Raw genomic sequence first — 27,533 nt, 5'->3', positions numbered from 1 at the left:
TGTTTCTTTGAACTTTTACAATGATTTCATTTGCTACCGTCGTTGAGTAGTAAAGAAGGAGAAAGCATAATCCTTGTCTCCCTGTCCTTAATGTCATCAAAAATTCTTGTCACAAAGCTAAAAGATGTTTTTCTTCTGTGAGCTCTCAAGATAAAGAAGCTTGTGCACTTACGCTGCGCTGGTGCCACCAACTTCAGACAGTGTACTGTTAGCATAGTGAGCAGCTGCCAATACTTCCTTCCTGGCATGAACCGGCAGATCTGCAACAACCTTAAGGATCATACAATTTTGAACACTGCTTTTATGCATGCTCCATGTTTGGATTGGTGGAACGGCCCTTGGGAAATTGTGTGCCCTGATTTCTCTAGAATTTCTGCACAAAGCAAAGTGGATGTTTTCTCAACAGACAATTTAATGGCTCCTACTTCAGTGGTACCTCGACCCATTTTCCTGACACAACCTCGAAACCCTTCAATAGAATGAGAGGACTGGATAGATATGTTTAATGATTACTTGAAGGCACTGGAAGGTCAAGACTTTCAGCCTAACAAGAAAAAAGCATTGCTTTGTAGGATAGTACTCTAGTAGTCTGGGCAATGAAGGACAACATATATATTTAAGTATCTAACTAGTAATCTCAATATTATTGGTCAGCTGATAACTGATACCTATACAGAGGCAAGGAAAAGTCTTGAAACTAGGTTTGCTAAGGAAACAAATAAAGTTATGCCTAGATATAAATTCTACATACAACCCCAGAGAGTACAGGAGTCAGTTGAGCAATTTATTGGTTGGTTGCCTGAGTTGTGTGCTAAATGTCAGTTTGGGATTATGGCAGAAGAGGTAATATGTGATTAATCAATTGTACAATGTAGAAGTAAAAAGATGCAGGAGATTGTGGGTGGTGACAAACCCATCTTTGAAAAATCCATCTTTGATATAGCAAAAGTGGTAGAATAACTGGGATACTCAAGGAAGGAATAGGAAAGGGGAAAATAGTATTAGTGGAGAGGTATCACTTGTTGAGAAACTGGTGAAAGAAGCACAAGTTGAGGGGTCACTGAGGTCACAAACAAGCTGGGTAACAAGTTGGGTAAGGGACAAAAAGGGGCAATGCGCGTGGAGGCAAGGACAGGAATGTAGTAAGTGTCGAAGTCATTATCACCAGCATATGCAAAGACTCTAATTAGACAAGCAGAGTGAGGGTAGTCAATGAGGTCCTACATAATGAGAATGGTGAGGATAGAATATTGAGTGTAGGGGAAAGTTGTGCAGTGGAAGGAAGAATATCTAGTCCTAAAGCGGAATTTTTCATCAGTGGAAGGAAGATGCATGTCATGGTCGATTCTGGGTCAATGTGTACGATTTTACGGAAGAGTGTATGTATCGGGATGAGTGGGCAAGAATAGGACTGATGGTAAAAAAACATCAACCTGGGGGTTTGTCAGGGTGAGAAGACTGACATTTTAGGTTACATGGATTCAGAAAAAAAATTCTCAAGATAGATCGATCAAGGGAAAAGTGTATCTGGCTGACGATGGCCCACCAATTCCTGGATAGATTAATCGGTGGTCTTCATATAATTATGAATCTGAAGGCACCTAACATGTGATGGTGGTGGAAGAAACTACAGTAGATGATATTATCAATGGAGCAAAGGGTGTGTTTCATGAAAGACTTGGGGAACTGAAAGGGTATGTTCACAGAAATATTGTTGAGCCAAATGCTCAACCTATTCAGCATAAATTAAGGAAGATGACATTGGTATTGCGTGATGGAAAGAATGTTGCATGACAAGGGACATTGTGCGAGAGGGAGTTATAGAGCCAATAGAAACAACCAGCTGGATTTTGCATGTGGTAATTTCTCAAAAGGTTGGTGGGAAAGTAGGGCTCGGATTAGACTTTCACAGTGTGAATCAGAACATTGTTGTTGATACTTTTCATTGACAAACAATAGTGAGCTTGTCCTACCACTCAAAGGTGGAAACTATTCCTAGAAACCTGAGTTTAAGAATGCATACCACCAGGTTAGCCTTCATAAATATTCTAAACATCTTACGGCACCCATGACTATGGAGGGGACTCTCCAATTTAGCCATATGCCATTTGGATTATCCTCAGCTGGGAGTCTATTCCAAAGTATAATGACCAGTATATTTAAGGTGATGGAAAGTGTATTATATTTTCAAGATGACATATTAGTGTTTGGCAGACAATAGAAAAGCATTATTTAGTACTCAAGCAAGCCGTAGATAGGTTGTGTGAAGCTGGACTTACACCTCACAAGGGAAAATGTTGATTTTCAGTGCACAAAATAGAATATTTAGGATATACATTGTGTGAAGGAGGTGTTAAACCTAAGGCAGACTTGTTGAAAGCCCATCTCCTCCAAGGGATAAAGATCAATTTAGGTAATTCCGTCCCCTTATAGAATAATATGCCAAGTTTGTAGTACATTTTGCCTACAAGACTGAAATGTTGAGGGTGCTGCTGAGGAAAGATAATAATTTTGTGTGTGGTGCCTGTCAACAACAATGTTTTGAAAGTATCAAACATGATACTCATTCTGCTGGTATTTTGGTTCCATTTGATACAAAGCAGAAAAAGTTTTGAGAGTGGATTTGTGTGCCACAGGCATTGGAGTGATATTAACACAATTTTGCAACAAAAATGAAAAGACTGTAGCATTTGCTTCATGGTCACTGACCAAAGCAGAGTGAAACTACTGTGTTATAGAGCATGAAGCATTAGTGACAGCTTGGGGGTTGAAACACTATAGAACACAAATCTGGGGTATTCCCATCTTGCTAGTCAATGATCAAAAAACGCTCATTAGAATTATCACCTTCAGGGGCATGAAGAGTTCAGCAAGCCTGTCAAGCTTAGCTGCAGGCTTGCAAGACTATTGCTATACTATGCAACATATACCTGGGTGGAAGAAAGTCCAGGCAGATTATTTGTCACTGCTTTAGGAGCAGATGAATGGAGATGTTAAAAAAGCAAAAGAGAAAGTAGGGTCCATAGCATGTGTGAATGATGTGCTGGATTTGTGTAGTGGCACAGTTACAAATAAAGAGTGGGGAAAGAGCTATGGTTAGTGATGTTTTTCTGGGTGAAATGATGATACTTGCTAAAAGTGGTGGAAAGAGAGCAAGCTCTGTATCTTTGCCTGTGAGACCTCATCTTATAGTATTAAATTATTTGTCTTTAGGTATTAGAAATTTACTGATGAAAGGAGTTGAGTTTGTGCTCCCAAGTTGATTACGCAAGAAGAGCATAAATTTAACTGATGAATGGCATTTAGGTAAAACCTTGACTATAAGAAGGTTAAAGGTGGAAATGGGGTGGTCTGGCATGGATGGTTATATGTTGGAATCGTTACAGCAACGTGCAGAGTGAAGGAGAGTGAAAAAAGACTGAAAGTGGGGATACAGTGCCATGTCGGAGAGATAAAAGACCCTGGAGTGGCTTGGCACAGTGTGTGTTTAGATTTCATTGGTCCTTTTTTGAGTCTCAAGAGAGAACTGAAATATGCGAGATAACAACACAAGCCACCATTTTGATTTTAGATAATATTTTATCTGTGTTGATAATTGATAGTGATAGTCAGTCAACATCGAGAGAGAAGAGGTATTTGTGTTTTTGAGGAATTAGTCATGTGCGTATCGCATTATACAACCCCAGAACAAACGGCATTGTGGAAAGAGCAAATAGAATGGTCAAGGGGACTATTTAATTAGCACTGATCAACAGGAGAAACATTGAAAAATTGGTCTATGGACTTATGTGAGAACCAGTCATAGTGTAACAAGGAGAGTAACATTTGTGGATATGAGAGGACGGAAACCAAATACTAAGTTGGTGCCTTCATGGTTAATAAATGGTTATTGATGAAGCTGAACCTGGGAGTCATGTCCAGGATAAGCTGTATGGGAATGACAGCATTATGAGAAGAAGTTTGACAAGAACTAAGGGCCAGATGTAGCAAAGAGATTGCGCCTCGCAAATAGCGAAAATCGCAGTTTGTGAGGCGCAAATGCCTCTTTGCTATGCAGAAATGCATTTTGCGAGTCGGATCCGACTCGCAAAATGCATTTCCGACTCGCAAATAGGAAGGGCTGTTCCCTTCCTATTTGCGACTCGCAATGCAATTCAATTCCATTTGCGACCGCGAAAGCGGTCGCAAATGGAATCGCAGTTACCATCCACTTGAAGTGGATGGTAACCCAGTTGCAAACAGGAAGGGTTCCCCATGGGACCCCTTCCCCTTTGTGACTGGATAAAAAAATATTTTTTCAGAGCAGGCAGTGGTCCAAGGGACCACTACGTGCCCTGAAAAAATCCGAAACTAAAGGTTTCGTTTTTTTTTTCAAAGTGCAGCTCGTTTTCCTTTAAGGAAAACGGACTGCACTTCGAAAAAAAACAACTGTTTTATTAAAAAGCAGTCACGGACATGGTGGTCTGCTGTCTCCAGCAGGCCACCATCCCCTTGAGTGCCCATACTCGCAATGGGGTCGCAAACTGCGACCCACCTCATTAATATTAATAAGGTGGGTCTTTGCTACCCCATTGCGAGTTGCAGAAGGTGTCTGAGACACCTTTCTGCATACCAAATTGTGACTTGCAATTTGCGAGTCGCAGGGACTCGCAAATTGCAAGCCGCAATTTGGATTTTTCCTACATCTGGCCCTAAGAGTATCCCCACTAGTGACTGGGTTAAGGAAAAGCAGAGACAATCATAACGAGGGCTTTTCAAAGTCTGAGGTACTTTTTTGGCCAAAGAGTGGCATAAGTTTCATGTGATGTTAACAAAGGGGAAAACGTGGAATCATAGGAGGGTAGTGCTGTACCAGAAAGGTGGGAAATGTGTGAGTTAGGAGGCAAAAGAGTGCAGTGGTTTCATGTTGATAGTGATCAAGATATTTACCAGTCTAGAGGAAAGAGGGTGGATGGCATTGAGATTGATGTGAAGGATGTTGATATGTCAGGTGATTGCACTAGGGGGTGTGATAGGTTCTAGCTCAGAGATCAGTGGGTCCAACGTGCCCCAGCATATTTGCGCATATATGTGAGATAATTTTTGAACTTTTAGTAGTTTCATTCTCCATGTGTTGATGTTGAACTCATTATGTTTTATCTATGTTTAGGTTGTATTCTAGATATTGTCTATTGGAGGGGGAAAGAATGGGTTATGTCTTTAAGACATGGAATGATCCTATGTTGACATTCTTGTTATTTTTGGACTCAAGTGTGAAAGAAAGGACCACGCTTGGTCCATGTCAGCAATAAATGTGAAATATTCTACTGGGAAGTGTTTAGAGTTCTTCAGTAAATGCTGCCACCACATGGCCTGCCATGGCCACTCTAGGGTCCAACTTTACGAGCGGCCTGGTTAATTGCAATATGTCCTGTAACTGATATTACCTCACATATCACAATTATGAGTTTTGAAATATATTGGCAGATCAAATGTCATTATTTATTGTGGGAAAAAAGATGCAGATTTTGGCGGTTCAAGCACTAAAGTCTCCATCTTACGCCCCAAAAACTTGCAATTGATTGGTAATTATCGCCCCTGATAAATTCTGACCAAGTGGAGTCAGATTATATAAGGTGCGACTAATATCACAATGATTTCCGGGCCCCACATAATGATGGCTTAGGTCAACTAACGAAAGCAGAGAGGGAGGGAGGATGTGGGTTGGTCTAACCAGCAGCCTTCCTTTCTGTATCAAAGAGGTCCAGAGCCAGCGATCTGTCTGTAGCGGTATCTCACTTTTTTCTGTGCTACATCATCCTTGCCTAATGCCCCACCTCTCCTCCTCCTGACACCCGATGGGTGTCTGTACTGAAGTGCATCCAGCACATTGGTACTACTAGGAAAGGGGAAGTCTGCACTGCACTTTAGGGAATTCTGGTGCCTTCATCGGGTTGGCCTTTAAAACAAAAAATAAATAAATACGATTATGGCAAGTAAAAATAATCCTCAGAGTGCACAATAACTTAGGCATACAAAGATATCCTCTTTGAATGCATTGAAGGCGATCTTCTGAGCACCAGATGGGGTCTTCTCAGACGTAACAGACGCCTCTGTGACCACGGCAGTGTCAGACACCCGTTAGCCCCTGGGGAGGCAGCTTATGCTACTGGTGTCTAGCCAACCTGAACCCTATTCTAAAAGAGGAATCCACTTCCAAGGTCCATGAGACTTATGATTCCAGGGTGCCTGGGGAAGCTCCTATCCCATGATGGAGTAAGATAAAAAGGAGAGGGAAGAGGTCTCAAAGTCTGGATGTCTTTGAAAGATTTAGGGGCACCCTTTTATAAAAAATGTAGGTTCTGCTCCCTCTCCCCTACCATTCTGCGACTGAAGTGGGTGCCAGAACCAGCCATGGAGGAATGTCCTGACATCGACACCTCTGATGTGTTAGCAGAGGAACGAGGCATGAGCCGACCTTGACACCTCCATTTCCAATCTTCCCCTCCAGATCAGGATTTAGACCACGGGTCAGACGTATTGAAGCTAGAGGACCTCTACCACCCCAGGTTCTCTGAAAGGATGCCATCAGATAAGGTGGACAAATAGCTGGCAAGCTGGATTCACAAGCCCTTGCATAAAAAGGTCAGGAGTCATCTATGTGCTGAAAATCCTTTTCCCTCTCTGGAGGGCAAGGTGGCATTACCACCAGAGACTGATGGCAAGAAGGAAAATCTTTCTCTTTAAATGTGTGAAGTACCTAAAGAGGGACGTCTTGGAAAGCTTGCCAAGACAAGCTTCTTAATATCACTACCACCTTTATTAAAATCCTCAATATGCCAGAGTAGGCCAAATCCATTGGTAATCTTATTTCACTGGAAATCCTGCATGGGTGGGTGCAGCATGCAATTTGATTTCTTGCCAATGCCAACTGCGCCCTGTCCAAACAACTCAGATGCTCCCTTTTGACTAAAGGGGGTTCTAATCTATGGAAGCTGACAAACTTGTAGAAACACCATTGTAGAAAGGACCTCAGCAAGTTAATCTCAGCCTTCACATCCCTGGACAAAGGCCAGTTCTCTATCAGGAATGTGTGTGACCAGAAAACATTTGTCAGTGCAAAGGGCACTTATTTGCCATCCACATTTCAATGGCTCCCTGGAAACCCAGACCTTCAAGCAGGGCCAGTATCATTACTAATCCAAATTATGCAGTATCTTCCCCTCCAACAGCAAATGCAGCAGAGGAGGCTGCAGGGGTTTTGCAGGAGTGGCAAAGGCCTGCGGGCCCTCAGGTAAGAATTATCCTTATTGCTGTCTGAAGGTGGGGGAAGGCTGGCGGACTTTCTGTCGAAATGGTGCATGCTAACAGAGGATGCCTGGGTTTTGCAGAGGGTGGCATATAATACTGCAGTTCCTCAAACAATGGTGGTGCCTTTTAAATTCCTCCCAAGACAGGGCCACTGTGGTGGAGGCAGAAGTTGCAAAGCCAGAGACAAAGGATGTGTTTGTTTATACTTCCTTGCACCTGAGAGGTTTTCGGAGCAGTTTTTTTCCTTGCGAAAAAGGACAGGGGGTTCCATTTAGTGATAAACGTCAGAGAATCCAGCAAGTGCTTTGTCTCTAGGCACATCAACATGAAGGAATACAGCTGCTCAGAGCATACTAGTCCACAGCGACTAGATGGTCAAACTGGATTTCAAAGACACTATCTTATGGTGCCCATGTTCATCCTCCACTGGCGCTTTTTGAAACTGTTATGGCAAGGTCAGATGTTTGAGTTCAAAGTCCTCCACCTCAGACTGTTCTCCGCACTGTTGTGATTTACCAGAGTTCTGCAGTTCATCATCAATGGAGAAAAGCTAAAACTGGTGCCTTACTCATCCATTACCTTGGGGTTTGTAATAGACTTCTCTTTGACATTGATGTGCCTACGCCTCCGCACACCTCATCCTCAACATCCCACCCAGTGACCACATCTCAGCCCACCTCAGAGACATACACTGGCTTCCAGTCACCAAGAGGATCACCTTCAAACTCCTAATCATTGCCCACAAAGCTCTTCACAACACGGGCCCTGCCTACCTCAATGAGTGACTCACCTTCCACACCCCCACCCGCCAACTCCGCTCCGCCTACCTTGCCCTCGCCGCCATCGAACTACAGCCGGCGGCAGATCCTTTTCCCACCTAGCTGCCAAGATATGGAACACCCTCCCTGCCCACCTACGACAGACCCAGGACCTCCTGATGTTCAGGAAACACCTCAAGACCTGGTTATCCGAGCAGTAGCAGTTCCTTCCCCCCCCTTTTCAGCGCCTTGAGACTCTAGTGGGTGAGTAGCAAGCTTTACAAATGTCTGATTGATTGATTGATTGCTGTTGAAGAAAGTGGCAAGAATCAAAAGGACCTGAAGAAATCCCTCACCAGAGACAAACTTTTAGCAAGGAAGCTGCCAGATTTGTGGGGCTTTTAGACACTTTGATCATTCTGGGGCAGCTACACTACAAGGTTCTGAAGAGGCTGAAAGCAGCTCATTTACAGAAGGTCCTGAAGTACTCAGAACTGATCTCCAAGTCTAAGACGGCCAAGACAGAACTCCTTTTGTGGCTGGACCATATCTAGGTTTGACACAGGACCCAGCCAGACATCCTAATAGAATCAGAGACCAGCTGAAGCGTTCACTTTGGGGACCTATTTAGAGGAAGATAATGATCCAGCACTAAGAGAAAAATGCACATCAACTGTCTTAAGCTCCTCATGGGGTCCTTTGCAGTGAAGTGCCTTGTAAAGAACAGAGTGGCCTGTTTTGTTTTCCTGAGGATTGGCACTGTCTAAATGTTCAAATACATAATGGCCCTCATTATGACTTCGGCGGTCTACAACGTAGACCGCCAAAGACCCGCCAGCCACAAGACCACCAGTGATGGCCATCATCCAACCTCCATATTATGACTGCTGGTGGTTCTCCATCATAAATTGGTTGGAGAGCTGCCAGCAGCCATACTGGTGGTTGGGGGGGCAGTGGAGGTTGCTCTGCTGGCACTGTCACGTCAACACAACACCGCCACGCCTATTACGACTTAGTAGTAGGCGTGGCGGTGTTGTGTTGGAGGGGCGCTGGTGGCAAAGCAAGAGCCATGGACCCCGTTCCCTCCCGGACGACCACTGCGACCACCAGGTAAGGTGATCGACTGACAGGGGAGGGGGGGGTGTAGAGTGTTGTGTGCGTGAATGGGGGTGTGTGGTTGTGTGTATGGAGGGGTGTGGGGGCGTCACGGCTTGAGGGGTTGGGGGCTTCAGATGGGGTCAGGTGGGGGGGAGGGTCCTACATGGAGGGAGGGGTTGGGAAGTCCTGCAGTGGCGACAGAAGAGAGCATTCCTGTCACCAGTATTCTTACCGCCAGGGATTCCGTGGCAGTACTGCCGCCACAGAATCCCTGGCGGTAAGGATGCACAAAATACCGCTGGTGGTGTTAGGTGGACCGCCAGGTCGAAGGTGGTCTACCTTCGGCCAGGCAGTCCTACACCCTAGCGGTACAGGTGGTGAACTGGCTGCAATACAGCCAGTTCAATACCATTGTCAAAATATGGCAGTCCTGCATCGCCACGCTGTCGGCGGTCTGGCTGCCACCGCCGGCGTGGCAGTGCATGACCCCAAAACTGTCTCATGAGCATCAGGTCTTGCGTGGACAACCAGATAACTGTGGTGGTGTTATACTTGCTGTGGTGGTTGGAGAGCATAGTAGATAATTGAATGGATTTTATTTTATGCAATATTGATCTCCCATTACAAGTTCTGCTAACAAACCTGGACATAATATGTGCATTTTGGTGCTTACCTAATGTTTCAGTATGGTCTGGGCATATTTACCCTGGTGAATTTCGGCAAGTTCAACATACCAGAATGTATCCAGGGAGGGTGGATATAATCACACTCAGTATTACCAGGTGTAATAAAATCTACACAACTCATAATTGTGATCTGTGTGGTACATCTAATGGGCAATTACTCTGGGGAATGTCTCCTGGGTTGCTATCCCACTGGGGAACACCCTTTGCTTTGCAACTTTGTCATCAGATAAAGCGGCCCGTTTCCCTGGGTCGTAAATACTAGTAGCTCTGAAATGTGAATGTAGGTCTGAATCTTTTCCTATCATTGTCACAGATTGTGTTTCTTACCAGAAAGGAACTTTGCTTAAAACTGGCGATATTGCTGAGTCTTGTTTCCTGCAGGAGAGTGTCTGATGAAACAGTGTTGAATCGGTCTACAGGGTGTTTATTCCAGATGGGGTAGCATTTATAATTTTCAGACAAACCAAAGCCAACACACAGGCAATCACTTATCAGGCTTTTCCAAATCGTACTAAGCTCTGTGTAGTGCAATGCGTTAGAGCTTACGAGAACATGGTTGAAAACCTGCATCCAACTGGGATGCAACATTTACTGATGTTACTCATGAAACCCTTTAGGGCAGTGTCCTTTCAGACAATAGAGAGATAAGTCGAATGTGTCATAGTGAAGGGTAAAATTGACACATTCTGTTTTGGGACTCCAACAGCCAGGAAGCCAATGGCGTCCATAGCTTTGCTTTGTTGAGCATATTAGAAGGCATTTTGGAATAAGCAGATTGGATCTTGGAATCTACCTTTAAGAAATGTTATTTTAAGCGGTGAGCAAGATTTGAACATGTATGGTGTTCACCGTTGTCCTAACATATAATGCAACATTTCCTACCTTTTGTCATGTAAAGTTTAATGATGCCTCCTCGTCAGGCACTGCCACCTCCCTTGCCCCACTGAACCTTACTTTCTCAAACATTGTCCTCAAAATTTCTTCTAAGTTTGAACGTAAGCCGAGATCGAGTGCTATTTGTAATTAAATACTTAAAAAATTGGTAACTTTGGTTTTACTGACTGGATGTTTGTCATTCTGGTGTCACATTATTTCTCACATTTTACTCTATTTTTCCAAATAGGTGTGCAATTTGCCTTGTGTTGTGTTTACACTTTATTACTGTTTGTATGGTGCATAAATCCCTTACACATCGCCTCTAACTTAAGCCTGCCTGCTTTTGTGCCAAGCTTCCCTGAAAGGGTTTGTGGTTCTTGCTTGAGAAGCATTCACAGCCCCCACAACAAAAAAACACCCATCGTCCTACAAGGTTGTCCTCAGTTGTGGGATTGTTGGTGAAATATAGAAATTAGATTAACCTCGTAAGATAGCATCTTCAATAAAAATTGTGGGAGCGAAGGCTGGAGGGACAGTGATTATGGTAAGGTTTCTTTCAGTATTGGGAGGATATTGTCCTCATGGTAGAAGCAGTACAGTGCACGCAGTATCAAGGTACAAAGGACGTTTTGCTAAAGGAACTTGGGCTGAACTCCAAAGAACAGTAAAACAGTTTCTCAGGGTTTAGTCCAAAGTGCCACACTCAACAGACGTGGGAGCAGTAGTTTGAAGCCCATAGGAAAGCACTAGAGTGCTATGTGAAAGGCAGTAACATGGGGCCAAATGTACAATCGCAACATTTTGCGAGTTCCTATTTGTGACTTTTTGTGACTCGTAATTAGGAACTCAAAAAATGCGATGTACTACAGTCTGTTTAACAATGTTAAAGATTCCCAAATGGGTTGCAAGGGACCTGCCTCATCAATATTTATGAGGAAGGTAGTAATTTGCGACCCATTAAGAATGGCCGACAACCACAGGGATGGTGGCCTGTGACTGCTTTTTCAATAAAGCTATTTTGTTTTTTGTAATGCAGTCCGTTTTCCTTAAAGGAAAATGGGGTGCATTACAGAAACAAAAATGTTGGTGCCCACATTCACAAAGGGGAAGGGGTCCCCTTCCCATTTGTGAATGGATTACAAGCTCCTTCATGGAGCCAGTAAAAGATTAATATTTTGCTACCACATTCCGGTCACACAACATTCATATATGGCCTGCGACTCACTATTAGAAAGGGCGCCCTTAACATGCCCCTTCCTAATACCAACTGCCAAACCCTATTTTGTGATTCAGTAATAGGTTTTCGAATTGCAAAATAGGGTTCGTACGTGCCAAAAGGCCATTTAGCGTTCAGAAATGGCAAAAGTCGCTGTTTGCGAATGGTAAAAACATTGGTACATGTGCCTCACAATTACTTTAACTGATGTTTTTTAATATCCTTACATTGATGTTTAATTAAAATCATAAGAAAATCACTCACTGCTCCCCGGCACTTGGAACAACAGAAAAATAAAGTAATGTAAATAAATCATGGGCTTACACCGTAGAGAAACAAAAACTGAATAATACTGCTACACGTAAATCAATCTAATTAAAATAGTACATCGTGTTGTGTTTATTTCACCAAACTATATAATTTTGTTACGAAGGAACACTTTTTGGCAAAAATAATTCCCCAAAGTTGAGGCAGCATTTAGTGGACCCTGAGCTCATTGGCCCATGAGAGACTGAGAAGGAACCTGTCCTAAGGATCATCAATAGAATGTCCAGAAAATCCTTTGGGTTTTTACTAGAAGCCTGGAGTAATCTCCTCACAGATGTACCCAAGTTAAAGGGGGAGCGATGGAAACAAAAATGAGTTTCTCAAAGGTTACCAAATTTCATGAACAGGAGACGGAACCACTTGACACGCCAACTAAACTGCGGGTGGATACACAGGGGAAACAGTTCTACGATGCCTCCCAGTTTAGTGAGCTGTGTTTTGACTGTCAGCAGCCAGGACTTACCAGAGCAGCCTTTTCTATAAAGCCCCCCACTGGTCAGCTGCTTGAGGGGGGCGATGGTGTGGGATAAGGGAGTTTTCTGGGGAGGATTGAGTTCTCTGTAGATTCCCTAGCTTGGGAGGTGAACACCAAAGGCAGACCGAAGGTAACTGAGAATTCTGAGGGGGCTTTCCAAGGCCTCAATAGAGTCCCTTCAACTGCAGTAAGGGACACCTGAGCCAGCTCGTCCATGGTTGTGGAATTGTTGGCTTTCCCTCTGCAGTTAGAACATCCACAACACTGAATGCTAACATTCAATGGTATTGGTCACCATAGACTGCAGGAGGTGGGTTGTTCATATGAGAGGTACCTGTGGGACCAACCACATGTAGAATCCCAGTAACATCAGGCTACTGTAACCATGGCTGACTGACACCAAAGTGAGTCCCATCAGCTTGGGGTATAATGGACTTGCCATGCAGGAATCATTCACTAACTCCACCTGCCCCCCACCAGGCCTGGGCAGATGCCTTGAGCATACTAGCGAGGATTACTGAGGATAGCTTTAATTTGTGAGCCCTCTCAGGTCGATACTTCAAGGACTCGGAGTGTAAAAGGGAGAGGGTTTCAGGTCAGCCTATTGCCCCTTGTCACGGTGGAGACCTGGAGTTTCATATACTCTAGACCTTTTTCATTTTTTGTTAGTCTTGAATTGGTTTATCATACTGACAAGTAATTGCCAATTTTCCTTAATCTGTATTAACAGGGTAAAGTGAAATGTGCACATTTTTATTTAATTTTCATTGTGATGCTCTTTTGAAATTTGTGGAAAATGCTGTGAAAAATCTCATTATCTTTAATTAATCCATAGTCTTCCTCACAGGAGTACAATCTGGGAAATTGATGTGGTAGGGTCTGATCAGCTAATCCTCTCGGAGCTCCAGCATTTTACCCGACCTTGAGGCCCACGAACTGTTCAAGAGCCTAGCACTGGCAAAATGGCTAATGCTACACAAATGTTTATCTGGTGGCAGGTAGCCAATTGGGTGCTAGGATCACAAGACTCCACCAGAATCCACAGATTCAGATATTACTGATGGGAGAGAATGCTCCCTATGCCAGCCAAAGCCTTTTCACATTTAAAAATGCTAGATTTAGATCTAGGCGGTAACGGTCCAGTCCTCGGTTTTCCGACTGAAAACCTGGCCGCTCCCATGGTGGTCTGCCCGCCTGATTTAGATGTTGGCGGTCCCACGGGCGATAGCCTGCCCAGTCCCACTGACTCCCCAAGGATTCCAATCTGCATCGACGACGCCATAGGAAATAGTGGCTGGTGGCGGGCCTCAAACCACCCTACCCCCGTGCAGATTTGGATGTGCCTTACTGCCAAGGCCAACTGTGGCAGTCGGACCTCCACATCTGAGTTGGCGGATTGGAGGGAAAATGAAGTAAAAACATACCTTTTTTCCCTATTCCACTTCTGTTTTCGACTGGACACAACTGGACAGCGCCTTCTGTCGCTGCTTCCACTGGACCACATAGAAAACACGACCCCCCACGGTTACCGGACTCAAAGGTAGAGAACCTGCATTGACTGTGTCTGTTGTGTGGCCACTGCACACAAGCTCAAGACCACTGCTGTCATATACATGTAACAGTAATGTTTTTAATTTATTGTGACATTCACATGTCAGGGAAATTATGGTGTCCAACATGGTTTGGGACACATTAGTACAAAACACACAGTTGTCATTATGGTGTCAGTATTCATTGCTAAATGAATGCTGACACCCCAATGACGTTACAATCCACTTGTCAAGTATGTCCTTGTGTGCCCATTGCAAGGGGACCTGTACCTGTCATGTTGTGGTTAAAGTTGTTTATGTGAGTTAGTATGTGTATGTGTGTGTGAGATTGGTCTGGCTGGTTGAGGTGGATGGAGCTGGAGTAGGTGGTGTGGCTGTGTCCCTATGTGTGCTACTTGCCTAAAGGCCTCATGTTGTTGTGTATGTTGTGTCGCTGCGTGCAACATGCAGGTGGGTGTTGTTGTTTGGCAGTTGTTATTGTAATGTGTGTAGTTGTTCCTTTTTGTGAGTGTGTTTGTGTAGAAGAGTGTGCAGTTGTGTTGGTTGTTGTGGTTGTTTCATGTGTGTGTGTAGTAGCAATGTTGTGTGTATGTTGGGTCATGGATGCATGTCAATGTATGTTTTCGGCATGTGTGCTTTGTGTGGTGTTGGAATGGCAATGGAAAATAGTGTGTATGTGGTGTGTTATGTTGAACAGGTGGACCCATATGGCTAGGGTACAGTGTGTGTATGTGTGAGACTTACCTCTATTCCATAGCCACTGCCATTGTCCGATTTCCATTGGGTCCAGCGACGGCCTCTCTCCGTCTGCATCTGCCGGCAGAACACTTCCTGCAGGACTATGACATCTAAATAGGGTTGGCGGGAAGCCGCCAGCCTGATGGCCAGAAAGAGCATTCCATCGTGGCGATGTGCGGCTCAGCCGCAACACATCTAAATACAGAAGGTGGAACACCATAGACTTGACAGTGTTATCGGGTCCGCCACGGTGGCAGATTGGCGGTAATACCACCAAGATCTAAATCAGGCCCTAAGTACAGCGTGTTTGGTAGACAAGGTGAATAAGTGACCATATAGTTTTGCTTTTCAACTTTATGTTTTTTTAGGGAACATGGAATAGGAAAGTGTTTTTAGGTATGTCAAAGACTGTATTTATGGAGCAACGTTTCTCCTCCCTTCGCTTTGGCCTGTTGCTTCATTTCCTCAGTAGACTAGACCAGGCAGTTGAACAGCTGGGTATTTCCAGCACAGTGGACTAACACTTCTACTCCAGGATTCCCACCTCATGCTCACAGGTTTGGATCACAGTGGGTCTGCTCAGCCTTTTAACCTTCTGATGGAGAGAAGATGGATGTCATAAACAAATACTATTCAGCACCAAGATCAGTACATCCTTAATCCATCACCAAATACTCCCTGCTCCTCAAACTCACTCCTGCATGTTTTGTTTCTCTTTCGCTCTGGGCCAAAGTGTATAACGAAAAAAAGTGCTGGTGTCCACAAATAAGTGCCAGTGGGCCCCACTTGCAACTGCCGGCTCAAATTGAGCACTAGTGTGTTAATGTGGGTGTAAAGAAATGGCTCCCTGTTGCAGTTACCCCCCACTTTTTGCCTGATACTGATGCTGACTTGACTGAGAAGAGTGCTGGGACCCTGCTAACCAGGCCCCAGCACCAGTGTTCCTTCACCTAAAATGTACCATTGTATCCACAATTGGCACACCCTGGCATTCAGATAAGTCCCTTGTAACTGGTACTTCTAGTACCAAGGGCCCTGATGCCAAGGAAGGTCTCTAAGGGCTGCAGCATGTCTTATGCCACCCTAGAGACCCCTCACTCAGCACAGACACACTGCTTACAAGCCTGTGTGTGCTAGTGAGAACAAAATGAGTAAGTCGACATGGCACTCCCCTCAGGGTGCCATGCCAGCCTCTCACTGCCTATGCAGTATAGGTAAGACACCCCTCTAGCAGGCCTTACAGCCCTAAGGCAGGGTGCACTATACCATAGGTGAGGGTACCAGTGCATGAGCACTGTGCCCCTACAGTGTCTAAACAAAACCTTAGACATTGTAAGTGCAGGGTAGCCATAAGAGTATATGGTCTGGGAGTCTGTTTTACACGAACTCCACAGCACCATAATGGCTACACTGAAAACTGGGAAGTTTGGTATCAAACTTCTCAGCACAATAAATGCACACTGATGACAGTGTACATTTTATTGTAAAATACACCACAGAGGGCACCTTAGAGGTGCCCCCTGAAACTTAACCGACTGTCTGTGTAGGCTGACTAGTTCCAGCAGCCTGCCACACCAGAGACATGTTGCTGGCCCCATGGGGAGAGTGCCTTTGTCACTCTGAGGCCAGTATCAAAGCCTGCACTGGGTGGAGATGCTAACACCTCCCCCAGGCAGGAGCTGTAACACCTGGCGGTGAGCCTCAAAGGCTCACCCCTTTGTCACAGCCCAGCAGGGCACTCCAGCTTAGTGGAGTTGCCCGCCCCCTCCGGCCACGGCCCCCACTTTTGGCGGCAAGGCTGGAGGGAACAAAGAAAGCAACAAGGAGGAGTCACTGGCCAGTCAGGACAGCCCCTAAGGTGTCCTGAGCTGAAGTGACTCTAACTTTTAGAAATCCTCCATCTTGCAGATGGAGGATTCCCCCAATAGGGTTAGGATTGTGACCCCCTCCCCGTGGGAGGAGGCACAAAGAGGGTGTACCCACCCTCAGGGCTAGTAGCCATTGGCTACTAACCCCCCAGACCTAAACACGCCCTTAAATTTAGTATTTAAGGGCTGCCCTGAACCCTAGAAAATTAGATTCCTGCAACTACAAGAAGAAGGACTGCCTAGCTGAAAACCCCTGCAGCGGAAGACCAGAAGACGACAACTGCCTTGGCTCCAGAAACTCACCGGCCTGTCTCCTGCCTTCCAAAGATCCTGCTCCAGCGACGCCTTCCAAAGGGACCAGCGACCTCGACATCCTCTGAGGACTGCCCCTGCTTCGAAAAGACAAGAAACTCCCGAGGACAGCGGACCTGCTCCAAGAAAAGCTGCAACTTTGTTTCCAGCAGCTCCAAAGAACCCTGCAAGCTCCCCGCAAGAAGCGTGAGACTTGCAACACTGCACCCGGCGACCCCGACTCGGCTGGTGGAGATCCGACACCTCAGGAGGGACCCCAGGACTACTCTGATACTGTGAGTACCAAAACCTGTCCCCCCTGAGCCCCCACAGCGCCGCCTGCAGAGGGAATCCCGAGGCTTCCCCTGACCGCGACTCTTTGAACCTAAAGTCCCGACGCCTGGGAGAGACCCTGCACCCGCAGCCCCCAGGACCTGAAGGACCGGACTTTCACTGGAGAAGTGACCCCCAGGAGTCCCTCTCCCTTGCCCAAGTGGAGGTTTCCCCGAGGAATCCCCTCCTTGCCTGCCTGCAGCGCTGAAGAGATCCCGAGATCTCTCATAGACTAACATTGCGAACCCGACGCTTGTTTCTACACTGCACCCGGCCGCCCCCGCGCCGCTGAGGGTGAAATTTCTGTGTGGACCTGTGTCCCCCCCGGTGCCCTACAAAACCCCCCTGGTCTGCCCTCCGAAGACGCGGGTACTTACCTGCAAGCAGACCGGAACCGGGGCACCATTCTAGCCTTGTGTTTTGGGCACCACTTTGAACTCTGCACCTGACCGGCCCTGAGCTGCTGGTGTGGTGACTTTGGGGTTGCTCTGAACCCCCAACGGTGGGCTACCTTGGACCAAGAACTAAGCCCTGTAAGTGTCTTACTTACCTGGTTAACCTAACAAATACTTACCTCCCCTAGGAACTGTGAAAATTGCACTAAGTGTCCACTTTTAAAACAGCTATTTGTGAATAACTTGAAAAGTATACATGCAATTTTGATGATTTGAAGTTCCTAAAGTACTTACCTGCAATACCTTTCGAATGAGATATTACATGTAGAATTTGAACCTGTGGTTCTTAAAATAAACTAAGAAAAGATATTTTTCTATATAAAAACCTATTGGCTGGATTTGTCTCTGAGTGTGTGTACCTCATTTATTGTCTATGTGTATGTACAACAAATGCTTAACACTACTCCTTGGATAAGCCTACTGCTCGACCACACTACCACAAAATAGAGCATTAGTATTATCTATTTTTACCACTATTTTACCTCTAAGGGGAACCCTTGGACTCTGTGCATGCTATTCCTTACTTTGAAATAGCACATACAGAGCCAACTTCCTACATTGGTGGATCAGCGGTGGGGTACAAGACTTTGCATTTGCTGGACTACTCAGCCAATACCTGATCACACGACAAATTCCAAAATTGTCATTAGAAATTGATTTTTGCAATTTGAAAAGTTTTCTAAATTCTTAAAGTCCTGCTAGGGCCTTGTGTTAGTCCCTGTTAGCATTTCTTTTAGAGTTTAAAAGTTTGTTAAAAGTTTGAATTAGATTCTAGAACCAGTTTTAGATTCTTAAAAAGTATTCCAACTTTTAGAAGCAAAATGTCTAGCACAGATGTGACTGTGGTGGAACTCGACACCACACCTTACCTCCATCTTAAGATGAGGGAGCTAAGGTCACTCTGTAAAATAAAGAAAATAACAATGGGCCCCAAACCTACCAAAATACAGCTCCAGGAGCTTTTGGCAGAGTTTGAAAAGGCCAACCCCTCTGAGGGTGGCAACTCAGAGGAAGAGGATAGTGACTTGGAGGAAAATTCCCCCCTACCAGTCCTATCTAGGGAGAACAGGGTCCCTCAAACCCTGACTCCAAAAATAATAGTCAGAGATGCTGGTTCCCTCACAGGAGAGACCAACACCTCTGAAATCACTGAGGATAACTCCAGTGAAGATGACCCCCTGTTAGCCAGGATGGTCAAAAGATTGGCTTTGGAAAAGCAGCTCCTAGCCATAGAAAGGGAAAGAAAAGAGATGGGCCTAGGTCCCATCGATGGTGGCAGCAACTTAAATAGGGTCAGAGATTCTCCTGACATCCTAAAAATCCCCAAAGGGATTGTAACAAAATATGAAGATGGTGATGACATCACCAAATGGTTCACAGCTTTTGAGAGGGCTTGTGTAACCAGAAAAGTAAACAGATCTCACTGGGGTGCTCTCCTTTGGGAAATGTTCACTGGAAAGTGTAGGGATAGACTCCTCACACTCTCTGGAAAAGATGCAGAATCTTATGACCTCATGAAGGGTACCCTGATTGAGGGCTTTGGATTCTCCACTGAGGAGTATAGAATTAGATTCAGGGGGGCTCAAAAATCCTCGAGCCAGACCTGGGTTGATTTTGTAGACTACTCAGTAAAAACACTGGATGGTTGGTTAACTGGAAATGAAGTGTGTGACTATGTTGGGCTTTATAATTTGTTTATGAAAGAACACATTTTAAGTAACTGCTTCAATGAAAAGTTGCATCAGTATCTGGTAGACCTAGGTCCAATTTCTCCCCAAGAATTGGGAAAGAAGGCAGACCACTGGGTCAAGACTAGGGTAACCAAAACTTCCACTGGGGGTGACCAAAAGAAAGGGGTTACAAAAACTCCCCAGGAGAAAGTGGGTGACACTAGAAACAAAGAAAAAGAGTCCTCTGTAGGCCCCCAAAAACCAGAACAGGTGGGTGGGCTCCAAGACACAACCCAAAACAAAGGTGGGTACCAGGGTAAGAACTGGGATGCCACTAAGGCATGGTGCCACAACTGTAAACAGTCTGGGCACCACACCAAGGACACTTCGTGTCCCAAAAACAAACCCCAGAACAAAATTCCTGGGGTAACCAGTGTAGCCATTGGAGATGACTCCTCAGATGAGGAGGTCTTCCTAGCCTTCAACTGGAAACAGGGCCCAACAGGTGAGTTGGAGATTCCAGAGGGAAGTAGACACTTCCACCACCTACTGGTGAATGGAATCCCAACCACTGCCCTGAGAGACACTTGTGCCAGTCACACTATTGTGCATGACAGGCTGGTGCTCTCAAACCAATACATCCCAGGTGAGACTGCCAGGGTAAGAGTTAGCCTAGACAGGGTCACTAAGAGGCCTGTGGCTTTAGTGCCCATAGAAGTGGGTGGCACTCTTAGCTGGAGAAGGGTAGTAGTCAGTACAGACCTCCCCCTTGATTGTCTCCTTGGAAATGACTACCCAGAGGTTAGTCAGAGCCCAAGAGAGGAACTGGTCCGGTGCCAGTCCTCTCCCAAGGATTCTGGAAGTCCTGCCTCTGCAGTAAATGCAAGCAGGCCCCAGAAGAAGAAGAAAAGAAAACAGAGTAGGAAGGGTGGACAACCTTTAGCCAAGGTGACAGCAAGCCAAGGAGATTCTGCTCCAGTAGGGGAGAACTCCAAAAATGGCCCTGATAAAGTCCAACCTGACCCACAAGAAGTCCTGGCTAGTCAGGCAACTGTTAAACCTGAGTGGGTGGCTCCTCAGCTAACAGAAGAAAGAGTGGAAGAAGGGTGTTTACTACAAGATGTGGTAACCCCCCACTCTAATACAGCAGACAGGCAACCTGAACCCAAAGAAGCCTGTAACTTAGCCCCTTCCCTTTTAGGTGAAGAGCTAAAGGTGTGGTTCTGGGCACTGACAGCTGTCAGTGGCCTCTGCTGGGTGTTAGCCTTTATGGCTGCACTATCCTTAGCATGGTGGTCTGACCCCATGCCAAATAGCAAGTTAGGCCCCCTGACCCTATTAGTCATGGTGGGGTTACTCCAGCTCTGGGTAACCTCTCTGGGTAAGCTAGGGGTAACCCTGGCCAAGATAAGGTTAGCAGAGGTGGATATCTCTAAGACCAAAATAGAAAGAATGGGTGGAGACATTGAAGAGGCAGACAAGAGGCAATTCAGACTAGGTCCTATCACTGTGGAAGTAGGTCAGTTCCCCAAAGGGAATGACCTGAACAGAAGGATGTAAGGCAGAGTAGGCCCTGCAACTAACCAGCCTATTTCTCCTACTCTTCCTCGCCTGACAGACTAGGAAGACTCTCCCAGCTTGGGCTGAGTCTCCTGGCCTGTGGGCTGGGGGGGGCTTGTGTAAAGAAATGGCTCCCTGTTGCAGTTACCCCCCACTTTTTGCCTGATACTGATGCTGACTTGACTGAGAAGAGTGCTGGGACCCTGCTAACCAGGCCCCAGCACCAGTGTTCCTTCACCTAAAATGTACCATTGTATCCACAATTGGCACACCCTGGCATTCAGATAAGTCCCTTGTAACTGGTACTTCTAGTACCAAGGGCCCTGATGCCAAGGAAGGTCTCTAAGGGCTGCAGCATGTCTTATGCCACCCTAGAGACCCCTCACTCAGCACAGACACACTGCTTACAAGCCTGTGTGTGCTAGTGAGAACAAAATGAGTAAGTCGACATGGCACTCCCCTCAGGGTGCCATGCCAGCCTCTCACTGCCTATGCAGTATAGGTAAGACACCCCTCTAGCAGGCCTTACAGCCCTAAGGCAGGGTGCACTATACCATAGGTGAGGGTACCAGTGCATGAGCACTGTGCCCCTACAGTGTCTAAACAAAACCTTAGACATTGTAAGTGCAGGGTAGCCATAAGAGTATATGGTCTGGGAGTCTGTTTTACACGAACTCCACAGCACCATAATGGCTACACTGAAAACTGGGAAGTTTGGTATCAAACTTCTCAGCACAATAAATGCACACTGATGACAGTGTACATTTTATTGTAAAATACACCACAGAGGGCACCTTAGAGGTGCCCCCTGAAACTTAACCGACTGTCTGTGTAGGCTGACTAGTTCCAGCAGCCTGCCACACCAGAGACATGTTGCTGGCCCCATGGGGAGAGTGCCTTTGTCACTCTGAGGCCAGTATCAAAGCCTGCACTGGGTGGAGATGCTAACACCTCCCCCAGGCAGGAGCTGTAACACCTGGCGGTGAGCCTCAAAGGCTCACCCCTTTGTCACAGCCCAGCAGGGCACTCCAGCTTAGTGGAGTTGCCCGCCCCCTCCGGCCACGGCCCCCACTTTTGGCGGCAAGGCTGGAGGGAACAAAGAAAGCAACAAGGAGGAGTCACTGGCCAGTCAGGACAGCCCCTAAGGTGTCCTGAGCTGAAGTGACTCTAACTTTTAGAAATCCTCCATCTTGCAGATGGAGGATTCCCCCAATAGGGTTAGGATTGTGACCCCCTCCCCTTGGGAGGAGGCACAAAGAGGGTGTACCCACCCTCAGGGCTAGTAGCCATTGGCTACTAACCCCCCAGACCTAAACACGCCCTTAAATTTAGTATTTAAGGGCTGCCCTGAACCCTAGAAAATTACATTCCTGCAACTACAAGAAGAAGGACTGCCTAGCTGAAAACCCCTGCAGCGGAAGACCAGAAGACGACAACTGCCTTGGCTCCAGAAACTCACCGGCCTGTCTCCTGCCTTCCAAAGATCCTGCTCCAGCGACGCCTTCCAAAGGGACCAGCGACCTCGACATCCTCTGAGGACTGCCCCTGCTTCGAAAAGACAAGAAACTCCCGAGGACAGCGGACCTGCTCCAAGAAAAGCTGCAACTTTGTTTCCAGCAGCTCCAAAGAACCCTGCAAGCTCCCCGCAAGAAGCGTGAGACTTGCAACACTGCACCCGGCGACCCCGACTCGGCTGGTGGAGATCCGACACCTCAGGAGGGACCCCAGGACTACTCTGATACTGTGAGTACCAAAACCTGTCCCCCCTGAGCCCCCACAGCGCCGCCTGCAGAGGGAATCCCGAGGCTTCCCCTGACCGCGACTCTTTGAACCTAAAGTCCTGACGCCTGGGAGAGACCCTGCACCCGCAGCCCCCAGGACCTGAAGGACCGGACTTTCACTGGAGAAGTGACCCCCAGGAGTCCCTCTCCCTTGCCCAAGTGGAGGTTTCCCCGAGGAATCCCCCCCTTGCCTGCCTGCAGCGCTGAAGAGATCCCGAGATCTCTCATAGACTAACATTGCGAACCCGACGCTTGTTTCTACACTGCACCCGGCCGCCCCCGCGCCGCTGAGGGTGAAATTTCTGTGTGGACCTGTGTCCCCCCCGGTGCCCTACAAAACCCCCCTGGTCTGCCCTCCGAAGACGCGGGTACTTACCTGCAAGCAGACCGGAACCGGGGCACCCCCTTCTCTCCATTCTAGCCTATGTGTTTTGGGCACCACTTTGAACTCTGCACCTGACCGGCCCTGAGCTGCTGGTGTGGTGACTTTGGGGTTGCTCTGAACCCCCAACGGTGGGCTACCTTGGACCAAGAACTAAGCCCTGTAAGTGTCTTACTTACCTGGTTAACCTAACAAATACTTACCTCCCCTAGGAACTGTGAAAATTGCACTAAGTGTCCACTTTTAAAACAGCTATTTGTGAATAACTTGAAAAGTATACATGCAATTTTGATGATTTGAAGTTCCTAAAGTACTTACCTGCAATACCTTTCGAATGAGATATTACATGTAGAATTTGAACCTGTGGTTCTTAAAATAAACTAAGAAAAGATATTTTTCTATATAAAAACCTATTGGCTGGATTTGTCTCTGAGTGTGTGTACCTCATTTATTGTCTATGTGTATGTACAACAAATGCTTAACACTACTCCTTGGATAAGCTTACTGCTCGACCACACTACCACAAAATAGAGCATTAGTATTATCTATTTTTACCACTATTTTACCTCTAAGGGGAACCCTTGGACTCTGTGCATGCTATTCCTTACTTTGAAATAGCACATACAGAGCCAACTTCCTACAGTGGGTATATCCCTTATTTGCAAGCTGTAACAAGCATTTTAGCGCAACCGCACTGACATGTGACTGACTGCACTCCAGCCCTCCCAACCTGTCGCAAATACATGCTAGATTCTGCTCTGACCGAAAAATGTTAACACATGTAATACCAGTTGTGAATCCCTGCTCAAAAGATAAGAAAAGGTTGTTGTGATATAAGGCCCACCCAGCAACTACGTAAGGACAATGTGAATGAAAAAGCCAGTCAGGACTGGGAACAAAGAAAAAACAGCAAGTGCTGACAAAGTACTCAAAAAAGGTTTGTTTTTCTTTGCGTTTATGGCGAAATGACTCCGGGTGTGGTCTTGTCAACCGGAACCAGTCAACAAATAATCGTACAATGCTCAAAATACCCTGGCACACCACATTTTTTACTGTAGTCCAAACAGAAATGCTGAGTCATAAGTAATGTACGTTCTGGAATTTAATTCTTCCAAGATACAGGAAACTGTACAAAGAACAGCTAATCCCATGAAATAACAGCCGACACGTGTTTTGTCACATTGACTTTTTCAAGGCTGTGAATTGAATATACAACAAAGAATACAATTACAAAGAAAGATACACAAAAAGTGAGCAGTATAAATAGCAAAGTATTCCAAACGCAAATAGCAAGTCAAGGAAACCGTTGTGCTTACAGACGGTGGTCCAGGCAAGACAAGCTGATCCAAATTAAAACTAAATGATATGAAGTAACCCAAAGGAATCATAAGACAAGCAAGAGTGAAGGTGAAGAAATTATGCACCATGTGCAAGTGTGTTTTAGATAGAAGAAGATGTATAGAGGACACACGGTGTGAATAATAAATGAGATGAGTGCCAATGACCCTAGAAAAATACCCTACTACCAGTATTCACCCTCCAGAGAAGTACAAAAGTTTGACACATGACTTGAAAGAAAAATACTGTGAAGAAAAGACCCAAATCTAAGAAACAAAACCGAGGGAGAAATGTAAATTCCATAGAAGGTGACATACAAGGATGTGTATGTCTCCCAAATGTAAAATAAAACGCAGAATCCAAAACACACTGAAATCCTAGTGTGCGCGTTACAGAAATATCCAACTGCGATGTATTTCATAGAAGATGATGTATAGGCGTGACTATGATAAGTCTAAAATGGAGAAAAGAAAAAAGAAACAAGGGGCATGTCAAGACATGTCAGAGCCTGACAAAAGGCTCACAACGATCTTACATGTTACTGACAACGCTGCAACCTCCAATATTCTGTATAGCTCCCAGAACTACAAACATACATAGAAACACATGCCCTACTGGATGAACACACGCATGTTTCTATGAAACTAGGGGCACAGACACATTTCTGCAGCCGATCTGAGATGCCAGCCAGATAAAGCTAGCTGGACCTGGCTCTCTGATCTAGCCAAAGCTTGATCTAGAACTGGGACCGCACTCGGACGCCTACAAGACACTCATGGACAGGACAATCATGGGTGTGTGCTTCTCTGCCCTACCGTGGATGACACAGTAGACATAGCACCTTTATTATCATATGTAGGGATGGCTAAATGTAATTTACCAAAAAGTAAATGAGTGTATTTTGTACTAAAGCTTCCTTTGCATTGGAATGCCAATCACCACCATTTCACCAAAGACTTACTCCAAATATATTTAAAAACAACGGATTCTTTCATGAAATAAATGGAATGGTTTAAGTAAACATGACAATTTAAAATATACAGTTCTAAAAGGAAAATAAATTGAATCACTAAAAATGAATAATTCTCTCCTCTAAAACGTTTCCCCTCAAAAACAAAGTATTAATCTAAAAATATACTGAGTCTTAAAAATAATCAATTTGTTGCAAAAACAATTCACCAAAAGAAGTGATTTGCAATATGTAAATTCAATTCAGCAGGTCAAACTCCCATAATGCGCAATGTGGCGAATAAGGAGATTTATTTCACTCATAAATGTAATCCGAAATTTGTAAATGATAATAAAAACGTGTGGTTCAAAGTCCACCCTCCCTCCTTGCGGTGTCCTGCAGAATCGATCTTCTTCTACTGTCCATTCCCAATTGATATTTCTGATTCATGTCTCCATGCTCAATCTATATAAGAATATATATGACACATATATCACCCTTCTCTGTACGTCTTTCATATACTCCAAAGTTTGCATCTAGGTTTGTCCTCCATATTTCATCAAGCCTGTATCCTCAGAATAAAAACCACCCCGAATTATCAGCTGGATCTCTTAATGTCCCCAAACCATAACCTGTTGAAATTCAACACAAACACTTTCTTCACTCGTAGGGCAAATGCACTATTTTCACAAACAGTTCAATTCTGGAAACGCTCATGGAAGTAACCTTACTCTGCTAGCACAAATCAACTCAGCAGTGATCATTCGCTTCTAGCATCTGCAGACTCTGAGAATAATTTTCATCTACTCCAATAGGTCCCGGCAGTCTTCCCTATGTTCCTCAAAAAACCCTACATATGTCTGCCAACCTACCACCCACACAGTATGTGCAAAATACTTCAGACTACAACCATAAATCTACTCTTTGAGGCCACGTATCCAGGGGTATCACATGAACTCGGCCCAAAACTCCATCTGAAGAAACTCAAAGGATACCTTCCACCTGAGCCTATCACATCAACATCAGCCAACCTCTTATGGGCCCACTAGAATAAGCCCAAATAGTGGATGACCCTTTGCAGTCTGCAGCCCAGGGCTTTCCTCCTCCTTGCATCCAAACCTATGCACCATCACACCAGGTTCACTAAGAATAACCAGTAGTGTCTCCTGACCAAGACTTACAACCCATTTTGACCTGAGCTCAACCATCTAATCTATTGAGACAGCTAACTACAATTTGTATTGGGAAGGGATGTCATCTCTTCACCAATACTCATGCTGCCTTGGACGAGAAGTTCTGAACAAAGCGAAGCACTCGATTGGCCATATCTGATCCCTTCAAAGCACGTGGGTGGTCACTATGGGCAAACACTGAGGTGAGCAGTACCCTGTACCTAACATTTGCCCCAAACTCGAAACCTAAACAAACTGTGTGGTCTCGGTTCCAACAATGTTTTTTAAAGAGAAGGCATAAAATATGCAGATTCTGTGGTCATGAGTAAACTTTTAAAATGTTCGGAACTAGACGAAAAGACTGTAAAATATCATGAGATCAAAATATCCACAAATAGTGATAGCAAACATTACTTCCCTTGTCTGACACATCTCACAAGTGGTGAACGAGCATGTGAAAGGGAGGGTGGAAGAAAACCTACAACTTGACATAATCTTTTAGTGTATTCACGGCTCCACATTTACTGGAACACTAAATAAAGTAACTTTGTGCTAACAGACTTTCAAGGACAAACCTGATGTGTTAAATAGAACATAAAGCACCCTTAAATGAAACACACAAAATGAATCCACTCTACAGAATACCGGATGACAGTATTATTTTGCTGAGAAGGAAGGCCTTGCTCATCACGCTGGCCATGGGTGACATCCACAAAAATA

At 45.4% G+C, this 27,533-nt stretch overlaps 1 long non-coding RNA gene across 1 annotated transcript in view; it reads left to right on the top strand.

The window, feature by feature from the left end:
- LOC138304387 (uncharacterized) overlaps window positions 1–27,533 on the top strand; it is a 114,742-nt gene that overhangs the window by 34,587 nt on the left and 52,622 nt on the right. The window lies entirely within an intron of this gene.

The sequence above is a fragment of the Pleurodeles waltl genome, chromosome 7 (genome assembly GCF_031143425.1).
Source record: "Pleurodeles waltl isolate 20211129_DDA chromosome 7, aPleWal1.hap1.20221129, whole genome shotgun sequence".
Taxonomy (NCBI): domain Eukaryota; kingdom Metazoa; phylum Chordata; class Amphibia; order Caudata; family Salamandridae; genus Pleurodeles; species Pleurodeles waltl.
This window is presented reverse-complemented; position numbering and strand designations above follow the sequence as displayed.